Source organism: Panthera onca, chromosome C2 (genome assembly GCF_046562875.1).
Source record: "Panthera onca isolate mPanOnc1 chromosome C2, mPanOnc1 haplotype 2, whole genome shotgun sequence".
In the NCBI taxonomy this organism is placed as follows: domain Eukaryota; kingdom Metazoa; phylum Chordata; class Mammalia; order Carnivora; family Felidae; genus Panthera; species Panthera onca.
Genome location: NC_138347.1, coordinates 59,554,510 through 59,579,132, shown reverse-complemented (window position 1 = coordinate 59,579,132; position 24,623 = coordinate 59,554,510). Strand labels below are relative to the sequence as shown.

Below are 24,623 nucleotides of genomic sequence, written 5' to 3'. Positions count from 1 at the left end.
ACTGAAGCTAATAACTGCTCCCCACCACCTCTCCCTCACCCTGTTTATGCCCTCTCTCTGCACTCTCTTGATGATGATAATGATGATAATGATCATAATTTCTCTGTAGTGTCTCTACATGTTCACAGAGAAAGGGGAAAAGATCCTCATCAGACAATAGGTCATTTGGGACAAGAAGTTACAAAGAAGTGTTTATAGAGAGGAAAACATTCCCCTGATCCCTCCCGCTAACCCCCTTCCCAGCCCCAGAAAGGAGCTCACCTCCAACCTCATCAGCAAGCGAACAAAGCCACAACAAAGCCACCTGCTCTTTTCCACCTACCTGTTTCTAATTACAGCCCACGGCCAGGGCTATATCCACACAAGTAAACAATGAAGTAAAATGGTAACATAGTGACTGGAGAGGAAACAGGAGCACCCACTCTCAAACCTTCTGGTGCTCATGGCAGACAAAAAAGTCAATGTAAAATGCATTAATTAGAGTCCAGATAGAAAGCACAAACAGGGTATATAAACAAACCTGTTCCAGGACCTGAGCACTTAAAGTAGATCTTAACTGCTTAATGTTCTCTCTTAGGAAAAAGGAAAAATGATCCCGTTTAAGTGATCAGTGTGTTAACACAAGCGTTACTACCTAAGGCCAGGACTCCACTCCATCTGAAAGCATCCACTGAAAGCAATGGAGCCCTCAGAATAGGAAGTATAATGCCTGGAAGCACACCAGAGAGCAAGCACTGCTCAGTCTGCACATACACAGAACCACAGAGATAGCATCTTCCCCGAATCATCAGGAGCAGTAGCAGGATTTGCCTCAGAAGCACAGAAAGACAAACGAGGGCATTCCACAGAACCATCGCGATCGCGCTAAGAGCAGGCAGTGCGGCTGGCAACCCCAAGTCACACCTGATGAGAAGTACAGTCCCTGGGGCAGAATTCAGGTCAGTTCAGCAAACCCCCACGGAGTACCCACTAGGTGCCACACACTGCCAGAGAGAGTGGAGGCAGCCTCCTACCCTTAAAGAACTTGGAACCCAGTCAACGTTCAGCTTTGACAACATCTTTCTATTACACCAAAATTAACATGCATCACGACCTCAGGAAAAGATCAAAGATAAACCATAGATTTTACTCAACACAGGCAAGGAACCAGACCCACTAACAAAGGCATTAGGGGATTGACAAAAGAAATGGGTCACACAGCTGAGCGTGCACACGTGCACGCACGCGCACATTCTCAGGCCCTGCTCAGTACAGAAGGTCAGTCCTCCAATAAAGCCCGTTTCTATCATCCATGTTTATTCCTAGCGTAGTCCTAGAAGATCACAGTACATCAGCTAAGGTAGGATAGAGGCTTAGAGCTAATAGAGGTCAACAAGGATCTCTTAAGCCTCAGCTTTGTCACCGTCACCTCCCACAGTGTATCGTAACCTGTTTACAAGTCTCTCTTCTGGACACATAGTAGGTGCTCAGTGAATGTTTGATAAGCTATAAAGACCTACTTCCAAGGGCTTTTCCAAGTCCAACTATTGGATCCTTGGAGTCTGGCTCTGACGAACCCCCAAAGGTGCTCTCACTGCAAAGCAGAACTTGCTTGAGTTGGGGAAGATGATGCTTGAGTGTCTGATATCCCTGTTCCCATCTCCCACCAGGATCTGGTCTGGGGTTCTCATTAAGTGGAGAAGGCAAGCATGACACAGATCTTTCCTGTGGTGGCATCCAAACATGAGGTGGGTGGGGGCGGGCTTGCCAAGGAGGAGGTGGGGCAGAAAATGTGAAGAGAAGTATGCACCTGAGGAAATGGCTCTTCCGTTCAAGAAGCAGGTCCCCGGCACCCGCTGTGTGTCAGGCAGTGGTTTGGAACCCAGCTCTTATCCCCCTAGAGTCCTGCATTTCCCCTGTGCAAGCACCATCACACTATTTTCAGTCTGCCTGGCTACTAGAACAAAGGCTTCAGGGATCAGGAATGGTGAGGATATTCACAAGGGCACTGTCAATGCGTAAAACAGTGCCAGGTATTCAGCAAATACCTGTTGAGTGCACCAATAACCACCTGAGACACAAAGGTCATGGCAGAGATAGGAAAGAACTCTAGTCACCTAGTCAAGGAGGGAGCTTTTCCTCAGTAGGAGAAGCTGGACATTTAGGAAGCTTTGGGGCTGAAAAGACTTTGATTTACTCTGCTAGGTGACATAATCACCACCAACTCCAATTTAGCTGTCAGCTACAGTCCTTCTCCATACCCTCTCCTCCTGATGATTAGGCAACCAATGCCACCAGGTGCATATCCACACCCTCCACGTGACTCAAATCCAGACTCAGGTTCTGGGACCCAGAATGAATGACCATCAGGCTGCTGCTTTTTGGTCTATCTGGCTCCTGGTTCCTAGACTGATTCAACAAAATGCTGGGCAAGAGCAGCCCCAACCCCAACATACCAACACATACACTACGCTCTAACAGGCTCATGCGTGCTGACAGGAAATCCGAAGTGTTCAAATGAACAGCTAAGCCTCGGAGTAAAATAGCCAACCTTAGCTGAAGTCAGGGCCAAGATGGGACATCAGGAGCTACCGGTCTATAGTTGGCATCTGACTGCACAGTGACAAGGACAAGGTCTCTCCTAGACTTTTCTGCGAGCCAGAAACTCTTACCCTGAACTTAGAAGGAACGACTTTGATGTAGGACAATAAAACCTATCACACACGGGGATGATGAAGAAAAAAACACATTAGTAAATAATCTAGAATAATGACTGGTACAAAGTAGTTGCTCAATAAGTGACAACCACTTATTAAATTTGAATAATTCCCTTTAGGGTTACTTTCCCTTTAGGAATTCCCCTTAAGAAAACTTTTCATTAGTCTGATCCTCATTGCAGATTTATCTCTCGTATCTCAACAAAGGAGTCTTACGAATAGGTAATATCTCAGGGGCCAGACACCCCCACTTGCTCTCTGGGCATATGCATTCACAACCTCTAAAACAGAGGTGCATACACACACGTGTGTGCACACGTGTGCCCACACAGCAAACAACTCCAGTTCCAACTGGGAAGTGTGCTTCACAACCATGACAGTTTACTTTCTTTCCCATCTGACCTCATACAAACCCACTTTCTTCACCATTTCCTTGACCCCCAAATATACACATTTAGTCCGCAGCCCACCCCCACTTTTTCTCAATTACAAAGCTCTTTTAAATCACCTAAAATGTAAAATAAATACCCATCTGGAAACCTGAAGCACGCCTCGGTCCGTCTGTCAGTTCCTGCTTCTGCTGGAAGCCCCCTACCCCATCTCCCGTCAGTTCTCCCCAACTTGTAAAGCACAGTGGCCTCAGTGCAGGGCTGGCACATGCAGAGTAAGCAAACACATGGAGTCTTGCCAGCTGGGTCAGGCATCACTATTTATAGCAGGGGCAGAGAGTGGGGAATTGGAGCAGCGTGGTGAAGGGTCAGGAGCAGCGGGGGTGGGGATAATTCTAGCCTGCTATTCCCGGGCTCCAACAGCTGCAAAGAGGATCCCCTGCCATTCCCAGGTGCAAGCCATCCTGGTATGACTAATCCCATCACCGCGCAGGCGGGAAACTGAACGCCTTTGAGGGCAGAGAGCCTGCTATCTTGCTCATGATTGTGTCCCCAACATGCATCTCAATGCTTGGCACATAGTAGGAGTGCAATCAGTATTTGCTGATTAAATGAATAGATGTGCTCCTTTCTTCCTGCCTACCCCAAAAGATTATGCCACAGAGGGAAGAGGGAAATAGGTGAAGGAGACGTTAGAGAGGAATGCCTAAAAGGGCACTTTTAAAAACCTACTGGATGTTAAAATGTGATAGAAAAAATAATCTAGGGGGGCACCTGGGTGGTTTAGTCGGTTAAGCATCCAACTTCGGCTCAGGTCATGATCTCATGGTTCATGAGTTTGAGCCCCGCGTCAGGCTCTGTGCTGACAGCTCAGAGCCTGGGGCCTGCTTCGGATTCTGTGTCTCCCTCTCTCTCTGCCCCTCCCTGGCTCACACTCTGTCTGTCTCTCTGTCTCTCTCTCAAAAATAAATAAACATTAAAAAAACTTAAAAAAAGAAGAAAAAATTTAGGGAAATGTTATGTTACGAAAAACTAATTAGCTTTCTTTTTTTACTACAGGCCTTTTCAGAGCCTTTAATATGCTGTTATGTATCATGAATCACCAAGAGGGGGATAGAGTATGCACTGAAGTCTGAACTCACTTAACCACAGGCCTGGACTTACATGACCACAGGCCCGGACTTATTTGACCACACTACTCTTTTTTCTCAGAGTACCATTAGTGAGGAGAATTTCACCAAATATACTTTGGGAAATGCTGGCCTAAGAGGTTCCTGGAAGATATCCCAAAAGCAACTTGTAAAACAGTATGATTCCATTTTTGTAATTTAAAAAATTGCATTATGATATGTGGTGTATAGTTATTTGGAGGTCATGAGACACTTAAATGTTAACATCATTTATGTTTGAAGATTAGGGGATTTGTACTTTTTACATTAAATGTTTCAGAAATATTCAAAGTGGTTAGCTATGTAGTTATCACTTCTGTAATTCAAAAGATAAATTTGAAAAAAAAAAGCTATATCCAAGTAGGATGTGATCACTGCTATTTAATGTTCCCACAGGCCGAGGACTTCAATACCCAACAACTCCTTGGGCCATAAATAGACTGCTCTTTGTCTCATTGTCGTATCCAAAGAGATTCCTGTGTCTATCTCTAACAATCAACTCCTTTGGTTTGTAAGGTATCCACCAAGAAGTTGGTTTGCTGAAATTGTCGTGTTGGGCACATGAACATTTCAAGACTCTCTTTTCCTCCTAAATTACTGATTTCCTAATTTAACTGATTTGTGAATGTAATCAAAATTCATTGAGATTTAGTAAATGGAACCTACCAGGTGTGTTGCAATATGAGATTAAGGCAGATATTTACAATTAGAAGAAATCATCAGTCAGTGTAAATCAAAGAAAAGTACTCGACCATCTGTTGAGTTACTCCATGTGGGACCGTGTACACGTGCATTATCTTGTCTAACCTCTAAAAACCCTATCAAGTAGGCCGTACTTCCATCCCTATTCTACAGATGCAGTGATTGAGGCTTAGAGAGATTAAGCATCTTGCTCAAGCGAAGGCTTCAAAGCCAGGGCTTTTCTCCTTCCTCTGACTGTTGGGTCTTGATGTTCCCGGTCACTTCAAGCAGACAGACAATGAACCGTTTTCCAAAGAAGGAACTCAGAAAGGCTGGAAAAAGCCAAAGTCATTCTGAGTCGGAGTCATGCTCTAGCTACTATGTTTTCAGAGGGAGTGGTTTGGCAGGTCCCACACTGCACGCTGCATCTGCCTCCTCCTGAAGACGCGTCGCCCCCAACCCCACTCAGAGTCAGCCCTGAGGTCTGAGTGCCTGAATCTCATCCAAAAGTTGGCAGCAGTGTTTTGGGTCTGGATCCAAGTTCTATGCACCAGCATGCAGCAAGAGATAATAAAACTCTTCCACTTCTTAATCTGGCCTCTCTCATCTTCCTCCTGTTGTTACACAAGCATTAGATCGAAGGTTGCCAACTCTGGCTGCATAGAAGAATCATCTGGGGACACTGAAACACACCAAGGCCTTGGAAGCACCTCACACAAATAAATATAAACCCACCGTGGAGGCGGGGGCAAGGCATCAGTATTTCCAACCTCCTTCCTGGAAACTATAAGGTGCAGCCAAGCTGGAGAACCACTGGGTGTTTCTGCCGTGGTTTGGGGGACCATTTTGATAAAGAATGTCTATCAGAAATGCCTTGGTTACATTAGATGCCGTCGTTGGAATTGAGCATTTTGTATAAAAATGTTCCTTACTAAATTATTTTAAAGAAATTCTTGTAATTTTTAAAGCTAATTTTTTTTTCGATTCCAAAAATTGAGTATCTTAATATATTTTTAAGGAATAAAACATTTTCTCAAAGTTTCTCTTAGATTCCCTCAGATATTTTCTGGACTTTCAGATTCTTAGTTTTCCCCTCTTCACCCAAAAATAACAACCCAAGGAGAGGTCACCACTGGAAAGAGCACCTACTCTGGGGGCCAAGAGAGCCTCCGCGGTAGAAAGTGAGATTCAAACAGGTTCCTGGGCCACAGTAACCCTTGCCAGTCTGGGGCCATCACCACTACTTCTGGGGCCTGGGACGTTACCAGAAGACAGGAATTTTTCAAGCACAAGCGCATTCTAGTGTTTGCACATCGGAACCTGAAATAGCAGCGAGGACTCCCTTCACAAAGCAGAGCAGTCTCCCGGGGCTCACAGACCACCAGGAAGTGGGACAGGCGTTGACCATCCAGGGCTCCCACATTGACTTAACACCATACTGGATCAGAGGGTTCTGGCTCCACTGGAACTGTCTCGTTGATGTCCAAAGGGTTAACAGCCTCTAGCTGCCGGCCTTCTCCAAAGAGGACAGGATTTTCAGTATGGTCCCTACCAGAGGAGGAGACAGCTCCCCACCCCAACCCCTCCCCCTCCACGGCCCACCCACTCCAGGAATGAAGCTGCTGCTGCCCAACATATACCCAGACTGGTTTCATCTCCTTCCAAATCCATCTTGTGTCTTAACTTCTGCCAAGAATAAAAATTAAAACACTAACACACACATCATGCGTGCATGGGAGGGGAGGACAGGGCTGGGAGCTTAAACTGAAAAAGAGCAGGCGGGGAGTGGGGCGGGGCAGGTCACTGATGAAAGTCAGGGCCTGGAGAGTTTCCCTGGGGTCTGCTGTAGGCCTTCGGAGGCCCCCCGCTGGCTACACCCAGGGTTGGATCTGAGAGGGACGTGTTTGCAGCATCTGCCCTCATGTTCCTCCAACACCCCATTTCCTATCCACTGACGTCCCCAGCCCTGCCCAGAGGGGCACAGAGCCGCGGAGCTGCCCAGCACTGCAAAGGCTGGAAGTGGACTCCATTCCCCACACTCTAAGGAGCCCCGTTCCTTGCCAACTCCACAGTAAATAACACAGCACTTGGACTGACACGCAGGCCTGGTGGTGCAGGCGGCTTGTGGGCTGTTTGTGGCCACCCAGAGAAACGGGTCTGGGGCTAGAGCCTCTGTTCCCAGAGCCCGCTCCACCACACCCACAGCCCGCAGGCTCCAGAATCCGGGGGCCAGGCAGAGAGAAGCCTCAGTCCAGCTCTCTCGTGTTGTTTCTTGTTGCTGCATTCTTCTTTCCCTCTTCCTAGGCAAAAGCAGGAGCCCCTTCCCTCTAGAATGATGATGTCTAACCCTCCACACGCTCAGGATTCCCCAGGTTCAGATAATCATGCCTTATCCAATTCTGAATCCTACCATCTGCCCACTTTGGGTGAAGTGCTCCCCAAACGGTGAACTAAGCACTCACATGACTTGCACCTGCCCAGATGGAAGCCCCCCTCCCTCCCTCCCTGTCTCGCGGAATGACTTGCCTTACAAGTCAGTCAATGTTTACTGAACGCCCATTCGATCCTAGGTCCTCAGAATCCAGAGATAAAGTTCGGGCTCGAAGAGCTCAGCATCTGGTAGGAAGTCACACAGAAACATCTCAGAGCCCACGGAACAACTGGGAATCATACTTGATTGCCCCAGGCTGGTGTTCCTTCCTTTCCCTACCACTGTGAGGCGGGTGGGGACACTGGATCACACACATCTTCTTGAAAGAGCAATCTTGTGGCACCCATCCTTGTCCCATCTGGCACATAGGATAGTCATGAAAGCAAACTAAAGCAACTCTTTGTCCTGAAAACGGTGATGATCTAGATGACGGGTAGATGGGGTCCAAGTGCTTTAGTTTTAAATAAACAAATAATAATGAAACTTTTTTTTTTTTCCCAAAGGATAACTAGAACTTCTCAAACCTTCCCAACCCCACACTAACTTCCAGGAACCGCCCCCCCCGCCCCCCACCTAGCCACTAACCTCCCAATGTCCTCTTGGTTTAACCAAACAGCATTTTCAAAAGCAGGTTTCAGTGAGTGCTCAGGTTCTGGTGGGGAGGGTTGTTCTTTTTGACCTTGAAAGTCTCCCCAGTATTGGGCCAAAGAGGCAGCCCTGTCCCTGAAAGGGGACCGCTGGCCACAGCCACGGGAGACCTGCAGAGCCCATCTCCCTAGCTCTCTGGTGCAGAGACCCAGAGCTCACTGACTATCCCCCCATCCCCATGCCCTCTGTCTCCTTTCTGGGGTTTTCTGTCCAGAATGTGCCCTCACCAGCAACACATCCCCAACTTCTCTGGCTGGCTTTTCTCTGACTGCAGAACTAACCAAGTGCAGATGCCTCAAGGTCCAGGTAAAAGACCATCAAGAAAACTGGCTTGAACTTCTGAATCTATCACTTTTCTCTGGGCCTCCATTTCTTTCTCTACTATAAAATTCCCAAGCATACCATAATTGACAAACTCTTCTAAATAGCCAAATGCTCTAAGAATATTGGCTCTTGGGTAAGAATTCCAAATTGGCCATTTATCTCAAGCCAAAGTAATAACGATGATGATGATAATGGGGAGGAGGAGGAGGAGAGGGAGGGGAAGGAAGAGGAGGAAGAGGAGGAGGGGAGGAGGAGGAGGAGGAGGAGGAGGAGGAGAATCAGGAGCATCCAGCATGTACTCAGACCAAGCACTTTTCTAATGAGAGAATGAGGATAATGCAATTCAATGTGAAATGACCTCTTGTCTGGATTTCAGAGATATTCATAATCTAGGTTAGAAGTGTCTTGTGGGCAGCAGGCTCAGTGCTCAATAATCTGTTGACTGATCAACTGAAACTTAGGCCACTATTTCATGGTTTTGAACGTGTTTTGGGCCTACCTGGAAAGTGCCTGAAGAAGCATAAATACGACTGCTCTCAAGCAAGGCTTACTGCTGGCTGTATGAAATGAAACCTTAAGCGACTAAAGAGAAGCAGTCTGTGGGCATCATGAGGTCCAAAGGATGGCATGCTTCACACTAGGGAGACAGCTCAGACCCTCCATCCTGGGGCAGCGAAACATACCCCATCTTGTCTGAGATACAAAGAAACAAGGTCTCACTGCCTTTCCCCCATGCAGACCGAGGATGTTAGCATGGAATTTTTGTTCATTTCCCATGCGGGGAAAATTAGTTCTGCCTGCTTAGGATTCCAGCTCAATTTGGCATGCTATTCCTCTATACTTTCTGACTCTGAAAGCGCAGTTAATAAGGAGCCTCCCTGTTCCACTACCATTGAGGCTGGCTTTTTCTAAAGAGGGGAGGAGAGTGGCAGTGGGTAAAACTGGGTTTCTGCATATTGCTCTGGAAAGTACTAGAGAAGACCCAGACTGCACCAGAGACTTTCTTCCATGAACACTTCCTGAAGCTCCCCAAATTGAGCAAAGCCCATGCTGTGCCTCCTTGAGCATCCCGTACTAACAGGCAATCACATCTTGGGAGGTCCTGGCATGATCCCCACTGTATAGAATGCCATTCCTTATCCTAAAGGTGATTTTTAAAAAAATTTTTTTTATCAATGTTTTTATTTATTTTTGAAGGAGAGAGAGACAGAGCGTGAGTGGGCGAGGAGCAGAGAGAGAGAGGGAGACATAGAATTTGAAGCAGGCTCCAGGCTCTAAGCTGCCAGCACAGAGCCCGATGCGGGGCTCGAACTCATGAACTGTGAGATCATGACCTGAGCCAAAGTCAATACTTACCCGACTGAGCCACCCAGGCGCTGCAAGGTGATTTTTTTTTTTTTAAATGCATCATAGGGTTGCCTGGGTGGCTCAGTCGGTTAAGGGTTCGACTCTTGATTTCAGCTCAGGTCATGAGCTCATGGTTTGTGAGATAGAGCCCCACATTGGGCTCTGCACTGACAGCATGGAGCCTGCTTGGGATTCTCTCTCTCCCTTTCTCTCTGCCCCTCCCCTGCTCTCACTCTCTAAATAAATAAATAAATAAATAAATAAATAAATAAATAAACAAACTTTAAATGCATTGCATTTATAAATTTATATTTTAGTAAAGGCTATAAAATCAACCTTCCTGAGATTTCCTCCACCCACAAATCAGTAGGAAAAAACCCCAAAACCCAAATGCTTTAGCAGATCAGATATTTATCTCTTGGTTCAGGAAAAGTGCCCCAGCTACTAGACACTCTACTTAGCATGTACCTACAGAAGCTGCTCTGGGATTCTTTTCCTCAGGACTCTCACTGTACCTCCTGTGGGGACAGAATGTTAGGAGGGAAGCAGGGGTGAAGGCTGGGTTTGGTAAGGAATATGGGGCCCACACTAACATGACTCAGCAGCTCTCTGTCGTCTGCCTCTTTGGGCAAACTGAGGCAAGGGCCAAGGGTCCCCCTGTGTTGATGGTCAGTAATCACTGTCCCAGCCTCCTAGGCTCTGGAATGAGACCCAGGAAGACAAAAGGCCAGGATGCTCTACCCTGAATCCATAGTTAACAACAAAGTCAAGGGCAGTTTGCCTGTAGAGAGTATCCTACACTCCATTGCAATTGTGCTCACAATCTTAGTGGCAAACGTGGGACGGGCACTATTAGCCTCGACTTGCACCGGGACAACTCGGCAGAGCCAATGTATGGCAACCTGGGGCTCTTTAGTGAGTCACCGATCAGGATACAGAATGGAAGGTGGCGGACTGGGTGAAAAAGGAAAAACCGGAGGAGGACGGGCTACGGGCATGGACCATCAGCATGGAATTTCCATAGTCCAAAAGCTGACCTTCCAGGGGAGCCAGACTCTTCTTGTTCCTTCACTGTGAACTCTGACACACCTGGCTGGAGTCCTTCAGCACGAGAGAGTTCTAGCTGACCTCAGCTCGGTGTTTATTCCAGACAGGAAGCAACGAAACCTGGGGTCTAAATTTCACTTCCTGTTCCCCAGGGTTGTAACTCTCTGTACCTAGTAACCGCCTTTCCTCAGTCCCTGAAACTTCTCATCCAAGTTCAACCAGATAACCCACAGGACCCCATTCACATGTGCTTTCCTTCCCCTAGCTGGGGCCCTGGTTTGAGTGGGATTTAAGGGGCTCCCTCCTTCTGCTTCCATTACAATATCCATCATTACCACTTATTCCCCCAGAGCGCCTTCCTGTTTGGAGTGACTGGTGAGTGCACGGAATACTGAGGTTCCTGCCTCCAGCTCCCAAGGAATCCTGGCTTGCCAGGCTGACTCAGGAAGGAAACCTCTCTGGGCAGGGAAAATGTTCTCAGTCTCTCTGCTCCCTACCCATCTTCCTCCCAAATGACCACAAAACAGGCCCCAGTGCTTGCTCTCAGGGCTCAGCGCAGACACCGCTGGGACCTGTGCAGGGCTGACAGCAGCAGAGGCTGGGGGACGTGTGGCCGGCCAGCGGATGTGGGTGTGAAGGAGTGCTGCCTGCCTGGGGGAAGCTCACTTCCCCACCCTCCTACCCGGCTCCAAAGCAAGTAAAACAAACTACCGAGGAGGAAGACAAACAGCCCCATGTGCTCCTCCTGCCTCTACTTAGGAATGGGACAGGAAGGTCTGCACAGCTGATACTTCCAGATGTGGAACCCAAACACAGGCAGCTCCTGACAGTTTACTAGCCTGGGCTAAACTCCGGTAGCACCAGGGCCAGGCATGTTCACTGGGAGATGACGAAGGGATAGGACCCACTGGCTCTGGTCAGCTGGGTATCAGCACAAGGCTTTGGAACCCTCCTCTGCCAACCCCTCTTACTCCAGACGCATGAATGTACACGGGGGAGGGGGAGGGGACAGAAGGTCATGTTTAGAACTGGAAGAGTTTGCCAAGTAAAAGAAGCCGACCTGGAAACACTATACATTGTGTGATTCCAACTATATGACAATCTAGAAAAGACAATCAGTAAAAAGGAGCAATGGTCACCAGGGATTGGTGAATGGAAGGAGGGAGGGCCTCATGAGTGGAGCACAGGAGATTTTTAGGCAGTGAGATTTGTATCCCGTATGACACTGTAATGGTGAATAGTTGGTCACTATGCATTTGCCAAAATCCATACAATGTATAATACAGTCGACGTAAACCATGCGTTTTAGTTATTGATAATGGATCTAGGTTGACTTGTCAACTGTACAATTGTAACAAATGTATTGTACCAACATCTGATGTCAATAATATGGGCACTGTTCTGGGGGTGAGACGTATGTGGCAACTCTATATTTTTCACTTAATGTTTTCTGTAAACCTAAAATTGCCATTAATTTTTCAGAGTTAAGAAGTTAAGGGGCGGGGCGCCTGGGTGGCGCAGTCGGTTGGGCGTCCGACTTCAGCCAGGTCACGATCTCGCGGTCTGTGAGTTCGAGCCCCGCGTCAGGCTCTGGGCTGATGGCTCGGAGCCTGGAGCCTGTTTCCGATTCTGTGTCTCCCTCTCTCTCTGCCCCTCCCCCGTTCATGCTCTGTCTCTCTCTGTCCCAAAAATAAATAAAAAACGTTGAAAAAAAAAAATTTAAAAAAAAAAAAAAAAAGAAGTTAAGGGGCACCTGGGTGGCTCAGTCAGTTAAGCGTCTGACTTCGGCTCAGGTCATGATCTCACACTCTGTGGGTTTGAGCCCCATGTCGGGTTCTGTGCTGACAGCTCAGAGCCTGGAGCCTGTTTCAGATTCTGTGTCTTCCTCTCTCTGCCCCTCCCGGACTTGTTCTCTCATTCTCTCTCTCTCTCAAAAATAAATAAACATTAAAAAATGTTAAAAAAAATTAAAAACTAGAGGAGGAAGCTCAAGCCTTCAGTAACCTGAGATGCTGCAGATGTTGGGTCTGGGGATCCTGATAGTGTAATTTCTCAGGCACATTTGTTGTCAGCACAAGACCTTCTGGGATCTTTATCCCTATTTTTATTCTTCCTCAAGCTTCTAAATCTAGAAGCAAGTCAGAAATGACTGAGATGCAATTTGAAGTCAGAACTATCTCCCTCTGGGCAGACACCCAAATCATGCTGTCCCTTGTACATGGCTCTCCAGCAGAGGAGACCATCTCTGTGGCCTGAGTGCCTAGCATGGGGCCTGACACCCACCATGCCTCCTGTGTGTAGGGAACAGAACTATTCTCAAATTCATCACATGCTCCTCATGTCCCGGGCTTGTGGTTCCAAACCCGATTCAACAGAGCTCCAATTCAACTCTGGTCCCTGTGCTATGGAAGGGAGCGGTAAAATGGATTGTCCGGGCACACTTAGGAAATCCCAGGTGAAAAACTAGACTGTAGAGCTCTTGGTGGGATGAGAGAATGAGCTGGGCTTCTCCACATCTCCTAGCCAGGCTTAGCACAGTGCTAGGCATAAAGTACACACTCAACAAATTCTTGTGAAGTGAGTGATGAGGAAGGGAGAGGAGACAGCCATTCTTATGCTCCCCTTACAGCTGGCACCTGTCACACCCATGGACCATACTGCAGTCCATCGCCTTGAGGAAGAAAAAAGAACTGGGCTACTTCTGCCGTGGCCTAGCACACAGCTCCCTGGTATTTCTGAAACAGACACTCAAACAGTATTAGAATTCTCTGCATCACTCTTCCACACACTCCCCTATACATATACCCAGGATGTATTTTTCTTATATAAATCCATATGTAATTATTTACTTTTGTTTAAAACTCGTATTGCACTCCTTTCTAAAAAGCCCTGCAGACTAGTGGTGGTGGTCGGAGGTGGGGAATTGGGGGGAGAACACCAATTACATACCCAATTCCATTCCAGGCACTTGGAAGACAGTGGGGAAAAAAAGTCCCTGGCTTCATGGATCTTTCATTCTGGAGGGGAAGTAGGCAGTAAGCAAATGAACAAATGAACACCTGTCGGGAAGTGGTAACTTCGAGGGAAAATAAATTAGGTTGCAGGGAGAGAGAACCATGAGTTAATAAAGGGCAGCTAGGTTCAGGTTCATTGCAGAAGGCAAAGCAAGTTGCTCAGCTGGGGGGGGGGGGGGGGAGCAGCAAGGAGGCCCGGGTGGGGTGGCTGCAGAGTGGGCTGGGGGAAGGTGAGGGCAGAGCTGCAGGGGGTGGGTCTGAGGGCACTGAGGCTTTAGTTTTCTCTGAATTAAACAGGACTCCCTGGAGAGTTCTGAGCAGGGAAGTGACCTCCTCTGGTTGCTCTGGGCTGCTCTGCTCTGTGGGAAGTTGAGCTGGTGGACAGACTAAAGTGTAGCAAGGTCGGGCATGGGAGTGGAAGCAGGGAAAACCCTGAGGAAGCTACTGTAACAGCCCAAGTAAGAAGTGATACAAGACCAGACCGGGGTGGTAAGAAGTTGCAGGATTCTGGATACATTTTCAAGGCAAAGCCAATATTATTTGCCAATTTAAAGTGCAGTGTGAGAGAAAGGCCAGAGTCAAAGAGGACTCCAAGGTTTTTGGCCTCACTGGTAGCATGGAAGGTGCTGAATTGGAGAGAAGCAGAGGAGGCAACTGGGTGAGGATTCTGTTCCTACTGACCGGGTCTGAGGACTGGTACCTAAGGGCCTTTCCCTATCGTGGGCTCCTCTGTCCCCATCTTCTCATTCCTGTATCTCTGCAGAGCCTTCAGCAGTGGGCCTTCCCTCAGTGCAGCCCTCTACCTACTCACCCTTCTACCCGCCCGGTTCCTCAATAACCCCCACTTCCACTGCTCCTCTCTCCTATTCTTTCCCTTCCTCCTAAGAGCCGCCTTCTACTGAATGCTCACAATGCAGTTAATATGCATTATATGCCATATCTTGCTTCCTTTCTACAACCTTAAGAGATTGGGTTCTCAGGGTCTAGATAACTAGCCCAGGGTCATACACCTAGAGATTGGCGAGGCCAGGATTCAAACCCAGGCCCGTCTGGTTCCAAGGCCCACACTTAACCAGGATGCCACACATCTCCAACCTGGAAGTGGCCCTGAAATGCCGCTCCCTCCTGAACAACCTTCTAATAAGATTCTCCTCTGTCCTCTTAGAGGGGATGCCCCAGACACTCCCCAGACTCCTCTGTTGTTCCTCTCTCAGGAAGAATGGTAATCAGGATCCCCTGGCCATGAGATCTTTTCCTCTCCCAACTCCCGCCAGACCCTGAGACCCCCTCATTGCCTCTTGTTGCAAGAGGGGGAAAGACAGCTTGTCCGGAGATGGGGAAGGCTTTCTGGTAATAGGATGAATCACCTCTAGTCCAGGCTCCTGCCCTCAGAAAACAGAAACCCACCCAACCCCAGAAGCAGATGCAGCCCATAGGCCCACACTCTGGCCTCTGGCCAGTTCCCAGCATGCCTTGTCTCCTAACTCATCTTGGGAGAGCACAGATGCCAGGGGACTTGGGATTTTGATGTGAGCAGAAACATTCTCAATCCCAAGCGCTCTCTTGTGCTCTCTCTCTGCATCCCAATAGTGCTCTAAAAGGCAGCTCTGTGGGGACAGAGGAGTAAAGTTTCACTCAGTTTCTGGGACTCCTCTCAGTTACCCGACAAGTTGGTCACATAATTGTTTCTTTCTTTAAAAAAAAAAAAAGTTTATTTATTTATTTTGAGAGAGTGAGCAGTGAGCAGGGGAGGGGCAGACTGAGAGGTAGAGAGAGAATCCCAAGCAGACTCTGTGCTCTCAGCACGGAGCCCAAAGTGGTGCTCGATCTCAAGAACTGTGAGATCATCACCTGAGCAGATATCAGGGGTCAGATGATCAACTGACTGAGCCACCCTGGTGTCTTGCATAATTGTTTCTTAAACCCAAGTGTCCTGTGTCGTTCCTCCTCCCCCCTCCCCTGCCCCACCTGGCTTCAGGCTATCCACATTTGTTAAAGAAAAACAAGCAACTAAGAGCAGCTATGAGTCCACAGCCAAATCTCCACCACTCCCCTCAGCCAGTAGGGAGAGGTCTGTTGTGCTCTCCTGCAGGTAACTGCCTGTAGAATTCTTTCCGCTGGCTGTCCTGGGAGTATTTGCCTGGAAGGTACCATCTCCTGTCTGTCAGAGCTGCTACCTCCTTCCCCAGGCTATTTTTCTGTACAAGCTGCCACTTCTCCTGACCAGTAAAAGTATCTGCTGGGCCAAGCACCTTCTCCCCCTCTCCCCACTGAGGGCACAGAGGGCCTGCTTGATCAGACTTGCAGAAACCCAGGGAGCAAGTGGGTTCAGCCGGCATCTACAATGGACACGGAGGCTCAGACAGCCAGTTCAGATGATGTCCTGCGAGGGGGGCGGGGGGAGGGGATGCGGGAGAGGCAGGAAACATGTTCGAGATGAGACCCAAGTGCAGGCGGCTTTCAGAACTGTCTGCAAAGTCTGACGGGAGCTGCGTGACAAAGCGTGGCTTCCCCTGTGCTGCCGCCCCGGTCAAAACCTTCCAGCTGTGGTCCCAGGTTTCAGTTCGTGTCTCTTAAAGCAAGTCTCATAAAGGCACCCACCTGCCCCTTCCACTTTGTTAGTTGAAAAGGAAACAGCCCCAAGCTAAGGGGGCTCTGCTTAGGGGGAGAGACTGGGCATTTTCTTTTCCCGCAGAGCCTGAGTTTTAGAGACAGCAGTCTTGCAACGAAACCTTGGCTTTGCCACTTAATGGCTGTGAGGGCAGAACAAGTCACTCCAGTGCTTCAAGCTTTGGCCCCTTGTCTGCAGAACAAGATCACACTGCCTGTCTCCACAGGACAGTGGGGGGGGGGGGGGGGGTGGTGCAGGGAGAATGCCTGTGGACTTAGCACAGGGCCTGGTACACAGGGCCCACTAAAGGCAGCTATCATTCTCCACGTCTCAGGAAGGACGGGAGAGGCAGGTGGGGCTGCCTCCTTGGCACTGGCCTTCAAGGATCTCAGCCTGCCCTCTAGGCCCAAAGCTGATTCCCTGAGTGCCGAGGTGAGAATAGTAATTCTCCCCTCCTGTGATAAAGGGTACCTGCCACTGTGTGTGCTCACCCTCTTGAGGGGGTCTCACCGCATAAACGCAAGGCTCCGTCTATAAAATCAGGGGGGACAAAAATGAACTCCTTCACAACACCGCCCTCAGTAACCTGTTCCATTTTATTCACCACTGCTCAAGACTTTGGTGGTGTTTTGGTGACGGGGCATTGGTTGCCAACCTTCTTGTTCCCCTTTGGGCAGGAGAGCTGAGCTCCCCCACTCCTCCCCTCTCCCATTGTCAAAGACCACCCAGTGAAACTTGCTGGCAAACTGCCATAGTCCAGACAGGCGAAAGCTGGGCCCAACCACCCAACCTCCATCTCTGCAACACAAGGCTACAGAATGCAAAGCACCTGACCGTGAGGCTTTCGCCTGAAGCTAACGCAGCCTTCATGATGGCAGACCGCCAGTGGTCTCAAGGAAGGTTGCAGGTGATTGCTTGGAGGGCCTGCACACTGGAAGGGTCATTAGACTCTAACTCTTGGCTATATGACACAGTGGATTTTTATGTAACTTGTTCACTACAAGACATCCACTCATAATGACAGAGGTAAACAACTGTGAATTTCCATTGCTTTATGTGGTCTCACTGTGCTGACTGACTGCATTATGAAATCCCCCTCACGTGGACACAGGTACATAAAAAAGGCAGAGCTACCATAGCACTGCTGTGGGCTGACAGGCATTGGCGAGCAGAGAGAGTCAAGTAGCAGGGATGATCTGGGAAAAAATTAAGAGCAGCCTCTACTTTCATAGAAAAGTAATAAACCCAGAACCCCCCAATTTTCCTCTCCAATTAACTGTGACCCATACCTAATAAACCTGCTGTGATCGTAATGTTAGGTAAACTCAGACTAGTAAAGGCACTTGGCTGGGACTACTCTGGAAAAATCCTGGCAGGACCAGGGAAGGTGGGGGAGGGTTCTGTTCAAGAGTCCAGTCCAGCCCTGCCTGGGGGGGACCTCCAAGGTCAGCCACCTCCACAGGCCCTCTTCTTCTTACCTGTAGCTCCCATGCTTATGATCGTTACCTCTCTGCAACCAAGGAGGTTTTTATTTGTCCCTAAAACGAACACTTCCTCACTGGCTACTCTGGGAGTGATTTCAGAGTTAGCAAACCTAGTGCAGACAGTAGAATAAAGGGCAAATGAAATTCAAAGGTAAAAAGCTGAGTTCAGGAATGTGTTTCTAAAATTCTCAGCGGAAATCTGACATAGATGAGAAAGAAAAAAACAAATCACACGTTTCTCCTTTTCCCCCGCCGAAAGCTATTCCGTAACTGGTTTTACAAACTTGTCTAAGGCTCGAATTTCTGAGATTTGTATTCAATGAAGAACTGCCTGTTTTTAACTTTCCTGAAACTAACAAAACTACCCTGAACTTGCCATCTCCTGTCTCAAGACTACTTCGGCCTATCATCTGCTGAGGAAAAGTGAGTCTTCAGGGAGAAAATAATGAACAGCACCTACAAGCAGAGGTCACAGATGGCAGACCAGTCCCATCTCCGCCTTTAAGACATCATCTGAGAGGCTGACTTTCCTCCCTCAAGAAGCCTTTCTTAACTGACCCTGTCCAAGTACTGTAACACTACAGGTTGCACTGCAGCGTTGCTTTCCCTTCAGTGATGGAATTCTGGACAGCGTGGGCTCCAGTACTGATCCCAGGTACACAGCAAGTACCCAATAAAAGCTTGCTGAGAGGATGAAGGCTCCAGCCTACACACACATCATCACCCTCGTCTTGTCCAATGCCATCCAAACTCATTTTAGAGAAGAACAAACATTCCTCTGCCATACTTTCTGCTGTTCAGCTCCTTTTGAGTTATTTTTTTATTCAGCCCCACTTACCCTGGCCATATTATGTGCTTTCCTGTTACTTACCAGGAGGACTAGTTGAGACTTTCCTCAACATTTTCTCTGGCAACCAAATGAGGTTGACTGTGTATTATTGGCTCTGATCTTTCTCTTATGATTTCCTCTACTGCCCAATAATCCTATCCCAAACATCAAAGAGCTTCTTTGAAGATAAGGCCAAATTCACCATTAGGAAAGGAGAATTATTATTTCCTAACCTTATTTCAAAAGTTGGGATGACACAGAATCCCTCTGGGTTTTGTGAGATAAACACTGCCCAGTACAGCAGATCACAAGGCATTCGCTGTAATACCACTGACAGAGACATAAACACAGGGCTCTCCTCACCCAGACCTAAGCAGGACTTCTCCACAGGAGCCTCAGCCTCCAAATTCCATAGTAAATGGTTTGTGGCCAACATGTCAAACAGAGTTGCCTCAAGGAAAGGGAGCTTCACACAGCCACTCCAGGGGAAAGAGGTCCCCATAGGCTCTGACTGAAAACGCATCTGAAATGAACTAGCACTGATCTGTTTGGTCCAGATTCCACTCAGAGCCAGACCCTTCCTAATACTAAAGGATGGAGAAGTACTCTATCCTCAAGTGGCAACACAAAACATGAAAAAGTATGACTAACCCGATAGGCCAGAGGTATTAGACTGTGGGCAGAAAACCTCACCTGCTTCTTCTACTTCATGGCTGCTACCCTCAGATGGTGTGAGTGTTGACAAGACTTCATGGGTCATGGGTTCCAGGAAGTTCGTGCTGGGACTGGGGAAAAAGAGAAGTGTCTTATCTTTTGAACAACAAAATAAACAGCTCTGGAGTACTGGCTTTTCATAAGGGGCGGTGCTATAAAGCATAGTGTTTCCTTATTAATCCCTTTTATAAATAACAAAACAGAAAAAAACAGTTTTTCTAAGACCCTAGTCTTCCTTAAGTCTCCAGTTACCTGGCCCCTTGTAGAAACGAAATGAACAATGGATCAAAGGATAATGATCACATTGAAAAAAGTCTGATCTTCTAAAACCATTACCTTTGCATCCGGCAATCCATTGTTATCAATACTCATAAACACCTCTCAAGAATACATTATTAGGAGGTCTCATACAAAGTAAGGTGGGCTTATAGGAAAGGGGTTTGGGGTGTTAAGGCAGCAATCAAGGAATGAGTCCAGCAAAAATCAAGGGTCAGCTACTAGATAGGTTTGGGCTGGAGCAGAACGTTCCTAGTAAGGTATTAGTATCATGAGGTGGGACAGAGCCATGTGTGAGAGGGCTAAGAAATCTGGATTGTAGACTTAGGCTGTTTTTAAGCTGGGTGGTGACTTGTTTATGGGACTGATGGAGGACGGATGGTGTGATAGGTTGCCAGCGGGGAGTCTAGCACCAATGGTCAAGGGCAGGAAGAAGGATGGTGGTAGCAGGCATGGAAAAGAGGCGATAGATGGGCAAGCTTGGAGAGGGAGGCTAACACAGTGGCAGCGGGGATGCAGGGATCCATTAGTTGGTTCAGTGGTTTGAGTCAGTGTGAACGGAGTCCACAGGAAGAGCCAGGGCTCCCACCCAAGTTTCCTAATCCCCAGGGCAGTGCCACTTGAGATGGATCCTCTAACCCCTACTTCCTGCCCTTCTCCTCCCCTTCTCTACCCATTACCAACCCTGAGGGCTCCAAGGAGGCAAAAGCCCTATTTAGGGAGGCTTTCTGTAAACACCGATTTGTAGATTAAAAACACCCTCTTCCATTCCACCTCCCTCAGTCCCAGATATTTGATTCAGCCTCATAAATGATGAAAATACTACACGTAAAGACTCCATGTGGGAGCACTCTTAGGATTTAGGTTGTTCCCACCAATGGAGAAGTGGGCTGGATATATCTGTTCTCTGTGAGTCTTTGGACAAAAATCTCTAGATGCTTCACCGTTGACTACAAAAAGGTCTATACTTTTATCACAACTGTGTGAAAAGTATGTATGCTCATGGATGAAAATTGAGTTGTGCTATTGTATAGGAATGCGGGTCACTCAAAAAACCATTTTTTAATTATTGGTAGATGCTGTGCAATAAACAAAAATTGGGGGCAGGGGGAGGATTTAATTTGGAGAAATACCCTTTGACTAAGAAAGTTTATTCTCCTGGGACAAGAAAGCTCCCAGCCCAGGGTCTGGTATATTAGAAATGTTTGCTGAATTGAAGTATGGAGATGACAAGAAGTTCTAAATGATAAAGTTATTAGATTTTTTAAATGTAACAAATCACTTTCTTTCCTCTGCCTTCCCAATTTCCATTCCCTTCCCCTTTCTCTGATTTCCCCAGAAAGCAGACTTCAAATGTATAATATCCTTCGATGCCAAGTTAATACTTCCTTACTCAGAGGCCAGAAAGTACTGGACATCAATTAACTGGTGCATTTGGCTCTTCTTCAGCTTCTTCCTACTTGTTTGAAAGACAGACAGAAAACCCCTTAATCATTAACCCTATCAAGGACTTTGCTGAACCCAGCAAAGTTTGCTGAACCCAGACCCCATAGGGTCTCGTGGAATACTGTGACCACCAGGCTCGCTTCTTGTCTTCTTGCTTAAACCCTGGGGGTCCCTGAGGAAGTCCACTGATTTATTTAATGAGTAAAGTCCCCTGTTCCTTCTTAGGGAATGGAAACCACAGATAAGTTGCCAAAGAGAGGTAGGAGCCCAAACACTTGAAAGAGCACTTCAAAGAAAGGAAAATCTCCAAATCCATTTGGAGGATGGAAAGGAACATAAATCACCATCTTATCACAAGCTGGCAAACCAATCAACAGCTAAGCAGGGTCCTCTGTCTCCCACCCACACCTATGGCCAAGGAGCAATCACCACCGCCTCTAGCAACCTCTCCAGAGTAAAGCCAATGCCTGTGTCTTGGGCAATTTCTCCTGAGGAAATGTCTCTTGCATTCTCAGATCTCTTGAAAGAGGATGAAAGGGACACTGTCTGAGTTCTCAACCCTCAGATTTCATAGGAATAGACAGCCTCCAGTCTCCTGAAAGGGCCAAACTGAGTAATAAGGGGGGGGGGGGGGGGGCAGTGTCAGCAAAGTGGCACAGTGAGGCAACTCCTCTTTCATTTCTACCTCTTGCATAAACTCACTGTAAAACTCATCTGGCAGGAAAATCATAACTCCACTGCTGTTTCCACCCTGCTTCTGTCCCACTGACCCCAAGGTGCTTCAAGATTACCATGGGAACCTCCTGGGTTTCAATTATGAGACCATTAAAAAGTGCCAATTATAAGACCTCAGAAACGTTCTTGGGAAACCTGGTACACACCTCAAAACAGCGAAGCTCTTGCCTCAGATTCACTTTAAGTAAAGTTCAGAAAACAGGGCACCCAGATGTATAGGTGCCCCAGCCCCCACCTCAGTCCAACAAGACTGTGTTATAATATCATCCATGGTGACCTTGAGGAAATGGAGATTGATTTATTGGCTGTAACCAGAGGGACGAAAAAACCATCACAGAGCTGAGCGGTTTAGGGCCCAGTTGTGGAATCAATCAAAAATATTTGCATAGTCAAGAATTTTGAGAATCCCATTTATTCGATGTCCAGCGTCTGCAAAGTTCTGGACAACAAAGAACTAGGTGACAAACGTGAGCCGGGCACAGGGGAAGGGGGGTGGCCCAAGGGCCTGGAAGTCACTCAGTCCAGTCAAAGAGGTAACTGAGTCAAAAAGTTCTTGGAACCCATTTGAACTTGCTCAGAGGGGGTGGGGGAGCGACAGAATACCCCACCACGCCCATGAAGTGCCTGCTTAGGATTGCTGGTGTGTGGTTTGGGTATTCTTAGCTCCACTGCCACATCTCTGGAAGGACTCAACAACCTTCCCAGTAACCCTGCCACTGCCACCTCCATCCCCCAAACAAAACCAAACAAATCCCCCAAGTCTGTCTGCCCCCTGCCCCTCCAAACTGGCCCATCCCCTGAAAGAGCTAACTAACACTTGGCCCCCTGAAGCTAAGCCAGGCCTTCAAAACCCCTTCAGAAACTCGTGCCTGGGTCGCTCGGCCCTCCCTACGGCCCCTTCCCACCTGTTCCAGAGGTTCATTTCCCCACCTCTCACAGTTACACCGACAAAACCTAGGAGCACAACCCCAGGCCGACGCCGCGCGCGAGAAGGAACGCTCACGCTCCCCACGCCCAGCCCGGGACACCCCACCGCAGCCTCGCCCCTCGCGCCCCTCCGCCAGCGATGCTCTCCTGGGGCTGTTTCGCTCGGGTCCGTTCGGCGCCTCGTTTCAGTGTTCCTGGCCAACGCCCAGAGGATGACCCGCTCTGCCGGACAGGCCACCGGCTTCTACCGCGGGTTCTGCTTCTCGCCGTGGCCGCCCGGCTCCCGGAGCAGGAGCCCGGGTGTCAAGCCTCCTCGGGGCAAGTTTCGGAGGCGGTCCGGGCCCCGCTTCCACCCGACAGGCTTCCGGGAACGACGGCCACACCGCCCCGCAGGGAGCCAGATGCGGCTGCCCGGGCCGGGTTGCGGCAGTCCCGCGGCCCGCCTCGCCCCAACTCCTGCGTCCCCGCGCCCCGCGCGCCCGCCTCGGCCGCAGCCCCCGCGGGGACTCGCTCCCGCCGACGGCGCTCCCTGGGGTTCGCCGGGCCTGCGGCCGCCTCCTGCACCCCCGCCCCCACCAACCCAGGAACACAACTTTTTGCGAAAAGAAAACAAACTTCCGCGACGTGACTCACCTCTGGTGCGGCAGCTTCTGGGGAGGGCGAGCGGCGTCCGGGGCCGGCGTGGCGGGCGCGGAGGGAGCCGCACAGCACGGCGCCGAAAGGACACACAACCCGCACGGTGACACCCGGGGACTCGCAAAACCGGAGAGCGGCCGCAGCGGGAGCAACAAAGGAGCCCCGGCCCGAGAAGTTGCCGGCCGGGGAGGGAGGGCGCGTGCGGGCGCGTGTGGCTGTGGCGGGCGTGAGTGAGTGAGTGAGTGAGTGAGTGTGTGTGTGTGTGTGTGTGTGTGTGTGTGCAAGGGTGAGTGTGCGTGCGCGCGCCCGGAGGCTGACACCAGCGGGCCGGGGCTCAGGGTCCCTGCGGCAGGAAGCGGGGGTCGCGGCGGCGGCGGCGGCAGCAGCAGGAGGACAAGGCAGGGGACGCCGCGCCCGGCGCACCCGGTCCCTCCATATGGAAGAAGCTTTTTTGGATGACTGAACTCGCAAACAATTCCTTCTTTTGCTTCTCCTGCCTAGGAGCCTCCCATTGCCGCGCGAGGCGGGGAAGGAGGGGGAGCAGAGGAGGCGGGGAGGAGGGGGAGGAGCAAAATGGAGCAGAGAAAAACTCTTGGAAAGGAAAGGAAGCTGGAAAAAAAAAGTCCCCCAAACTCAGTTTTTCCCCTAACGCCTATTTTCTTTCTGTTGAGCTCCAGCCCGGAGCTCTTCCCCAACGTCTCTCTTTCCCATTCCAAGAGCAATGTCCTGTGCCTTCCTCCCACCCCCCTGAACCCTCATTTTCTCTTTAGCTTCACCTCAGACCCTTGCTCTCATATGCTATCTTTCTCTTCTCTCCCCCAGGCATTTCTCTCCAAGACTTTTTCTGACACCCCTCTCTCAATAGTCTTCATTCTGCAAACTATTGGATAAGTCAGTAAAAGCAAACATTCTGCAAACTATTGGATAAATCATTAAAAGCAAACTTTGTTATTAAACGCCCCGCCCCCACCCCCCAAGTGGGGCAGTGGTTGTCAAGAAATGATAAAGAAACCAGTTTTGGGGGAAGCCCCAACGCCACCTACGCCGACCCACGACCCACCGGGTGGGGTTGGGAGGGAGGGATTGCAGCGTCCTGCGTTGACAGCGCCCTGCCCTGACCTCCATTCATCATCCCAGGATGATGAAGCAGGAAAAGGATTCCGGGGAGGCGGGGGTGGGGGGGGGGGGCGGGGTGGGGAAGGGAGGCATAGTGGCGGTA

At 49.1% G+C, this 24,623-nt stretch overlaps 1 protein-coding gene across 8 annotated transcripts in view; it reads right to left on the bottom strand.

The window, feature by feature from the left end:
- The window catches only part of BOC (BOC cell adhesion associated, oncogene regulated), a 73,058-nt gene extending 49,132 nt beyond the window's left edge, over window positions 1-23,926 (bottom strand). For 2 of the 8 annotated variants that reach the window (XM_060639998.3, XM_060639999.3), the window contains exons 1-2: window positions 23,402-23,926; window positions 19,364-19,455 (exon numbers count right to left, since the gene is read on the bottom strand). The gene's annotated coding sequence lies outside the window, so the exon portion shown is untranslated. Of the gene's footprint in view, window positions 1-1,499; window positions 1,601-19,363; window positions 19,456-21,053; window positions 22,591-22,771; window positions 23,313-23,401 lie in introns of those variants that run through there. The other 6 variants (XM_060639992.3, XM_078453011.2, XM_060639994.3 and 3 more) reach the window with 5 other exon arrangements.
- Between the last annotated feature and the right edge of the window lie 697 nt (window positions 23,927-24,623).